At 46.7% G+C, this 3,622-nt stretch overlaps 1 pseudogene; it reads right to left on the bottom strand.

Moving 5' to 3' along the window:
* Positions 1–3,237: 3,237 nt before the first annotated feature.
* LOC126279232 (5S ribosomal RNA) lies at positions 3,238–3,355 on the bottom strand (annotated as a pseudogene).
* Between the last annotated feature and the right edge of the window lie 267 nt (positions 3,356–3,622).

The following is a 3,622-nucleotide window of genomic DNA, read 5'->3' as shown; positions in this document are numbered from 1 at the left end:
GTTTAGACAAGAAGAGAATAGATGTGTTCGAAATGTGGAGCTACAGAAGATTGCTGAGTATTAAATGGGTAGATCACCTAACTAATGAGGAGGCATTGAATAGAATTGGGGAGAAGAACAATTTGTCGCACAACGTGACTAGAAGAAGGGATCGGTTGGTAGAACATGTTCTGAAGCATCGAGGGATCACCAATTTAGTGTTAGAGGGCAGCGTGGAGGGGACAAACCGTAGAGGGAGACCAAGAGATGAATACACTAAGGATGTAGGCTGCAGTAGTTACTCCATTAAGAGATACGAGTGAACAACAGATTGAAACATTTAAACATGCTGAAGAATTTGGTGTTGTTAAAGCGGACCAAGCTTGAAATTTCCTCCCGAAGATATGAGGAAGTAATGACGAAGTTTACGTCTCAGACACAAACGGTTCAAATGGCTCTGAGCACTATGGGACTTAACTTCTGAGGTCGTCAGTCCCCTAGACTTACAACTACTTAAATCTAACTAACCTAAGGACATCACACACATCCATGCTCGAGGCAGGATTCGAACCTGCGATCGTAGCGGTCTCGCGGTTCCAAACTGTAGCGCCTAGAACCGCTCGCCCACCACGGCCGCAATCTCAAACACATTTTTTTGATTTTGACATTATTTTATACTACAGTCATTGGCGATCGTTAACCACATATGCTCAGCTTCCTGCAAGACACTCCTCTGTCGCTTCAAGTGTGCTGAAATTTTTGTACTTCCGGGACCATAACAATGCATTCACTGGCGTTAGTTTTCGCTATTAATTATGATAGTTCATGTATTCAAAGGGTAACGGTTTGACGCATTTTCAAAGTACGGACAATTAGAAGACAGTTGTTCCTCTTATTCTTATCTTATGGTTATGCTTATGTTCTAGCCGACTAACACAAATATTTCTCCTGTGTAGTATCAACTTTCGAAGGCCATCGTTGGCCAGTAAGCTTTTGACTTGCTTTAACACTGACGCTTTTGGTACATTTTCCGAATAACGAGCTTCATGAATTCTTCATATACGGGAATAATTTAAATACTATTTATAACTTTATTTTTCGAACTACAAGCTAGAGAAAGGCAACAGAAGTTGCACAAATATGGATTTGTAGAAGAAATAAGACATAACTTCTCGGCTCGTTTCAGCGTTTGATTTAGTGTGTGCATCGGAAAGTAGACCTCTACATTTAAGTGAACTGTGTGTGTGTGTGTGTGTGTGTGTGTGTGTGTGTGTGTGTGTTCCTTCATAGCTTTGAAAACTATGGCGCAATTTCAACCAGACTTTGCGCATATATATATATATATATATATATATATATATATATATATATATATATATATATATATATAGTACCAGGTGAGAAACTGGTAACATTTAAGCGTAATTCTGTAATACGTGACGCATTTTAAAGCAAACGAGGCACGTTTACAGTTACTTCCTGTATTAAAAGTACTTCAATAACTTACATGGCTCTCACAGGGGCGAGGCATGGGTGTGAACGATAAGGCACGTAAATATAACAAATATTATTGATACATGCATATTTTTTGGCGTCAATAGCCTGATGGAAAACATTTAACCTCAGGGGGAGAGGAGTGTGTAGAAACAAAATATGGAACACATGTGATAGACTGTTTGCGAAAAATTCTGTGTGACTCCGACGCCACCACCGGTTTTAGGTATCGGGTTAAATAGGGTACATAGGGAGCTGAGTGATTGGCTACTGAGAATGGTATGATGAAAGCGGAGCATTCAATAAATAAGTAAGCCTCAACTGATAACCTCTGTGACGGAACAAAAATAACCGGCAGTGCATGGTAATCGGGTAGTTTTAAAATAAAGAATACCCCTTGGTGGCCTCGCATTATGCGAAGGGAGTTCAGTAAGTTAAGCAAAAAGTTTTTTTCTCACTAAATTTCGCTTGGGAAAAATGGGGCATTTGCTGTGGAAACCTAAGGACATCACACACATCTATGCCCGAGGCAGGATTCGAACGTGCAACCTTACCGGCCTCGCGGCTCCAGAGTGAAGCGCCTACAACCGCTCAGCCACAAAGGCCGGTTACTGAATAATGTCTGCTCTCAGAGTAGAAAGTGTGTTGCCTTACTTATCGAACGCCCCTTGGAGGTACATCGGAAGTGGCTGCCAGAAAGTGTGCACGTGGACGCAGAATTCCTGTGTACGAAGCCTTCATGTCAGTATCGCTCCTCGCGGTCTCTCACACGAGGAGCCCTTCCTTCCTCCCTCCCCGGCCAGCGACACCGCCGCCGCTGTCAGGACGCGGTGCCCGTCTTCGCAGCGGCAGACTATGAGGCCGTCCTGGCCCGACTATCAGTGACGGCCGCTTTTCAGTCCACTTGCCATTTTTCAGCGGCGCCCTTTGAGGACGGGAGCCGCGGCCGCACCGCCCCTGGCCGGACCGCGCTCAAAGGGCGCCGGCCGCGCAGCGAGGAAATGAAGCTGTCACCGCAAGTGGTGGCGCTGGCAGGCGGGCAGCCGCCCTGCTGCTGGCCCTGCGCAGTCTCCGCTTTGCGCCGCACGGCGCTGCCGGCGCTCGCGCCTTTCCTTCCGCTAACGTAAGTGGCCTTTGCTCAGTCGCCGGGCAGAGCGTCTGCTTTTAGCCGTGGGAAACGCGCGGCCAGCGTTGTTATGCGGCACAGGTTACACGGCTGCTGAATTCTGTGCCACAGAAGTTACGTAGTTTGCCATCTCACGCTACGGGGGATAAATTTTAGTCATTTAGACTCTGATGAAAACAAGTCTTTTTACGTGAAGCACGCCTATCAAATTCGTCAGGCTTTTTTTGCAGATGAATGTCTTGTACAGTGGTGCTCAACAACAAGATTGCAAGTGTTGCAAATAAGCCATATATGAACAGAAAATTGACAAAAGTCAGAGGGCACCTCCTAATCTCGTGTCGTTCTTATTTTAGGTCTAGTACAACAACTCGACGTGATGGTCTCAACAAATAGTAGGAAGTCGCCTGCAGAAATACTGAGCCATGATGCCCCCCCCCCCCCAAAAGAAAGAAGGCCCAACGGTCCCAACCGGCCGCCATGTCATCCTCAGCCTACAGACGTCACTGCATGCGGATATGGAGGGGCATGCGGTCAGCACACCGCTCTCCCGGCCACATGTCAGTTTCCTCGGCCACAGACGCTACTTCTCAGTCAAGTAGCTCCTCAGTTTACCTCACAAGGGCTGAGAGTACCCAGCTTGCCAACAGCGCCCGGCAGACCGGATGGTCACCCATCCAAGTGCTAGCCCAGCCCGACAACGCTTAACTTCGGTGATCTGAGGGGAACCGATGTCACCATTGCGGCAAGGCCGTTAGCATGATGCCCCTACAACTGTTCATAATTGCCGGCGCGGGACTTTGTGCGCGAACTGACCTCCCTATTTTGTTCTACTAATCTTGGATGAGATTCATGTCGGAATTCTTTTTTCCACGTAGCTGAAAGTAACTTTCCAGTCAATGATCGGTTTAGTAGGATCAGAATACGCAGTCGATTCTTAGTAAGCACAACGCACACCATAATGGAGCCACCACTATATTGCACAGTACCTTCTTGACATGTAACACGTCAGCCTATAACTCTTCC

The sequence above is a fragment of the Schistocerca gregaria genome, chromosome 6 (genome assembly GCF_023897955.1).
Source record: "Schistocerca gregaria isolate iqSchGreg1 chromosome 6, iqSchGreg1.2, whole genome shotgun sequence".
Classification (NCBI taxonomy): Eukaryota; Metazoa; Arthropoda; class Insecta; order Orthoptera; family Acrididae; genus Schistocerca; species Schistocerca gregaria.
Note: the sequence above shows the minus strand (reverse complement) of the source record. Positions and strands in the feature narration are given on the sequence as shown.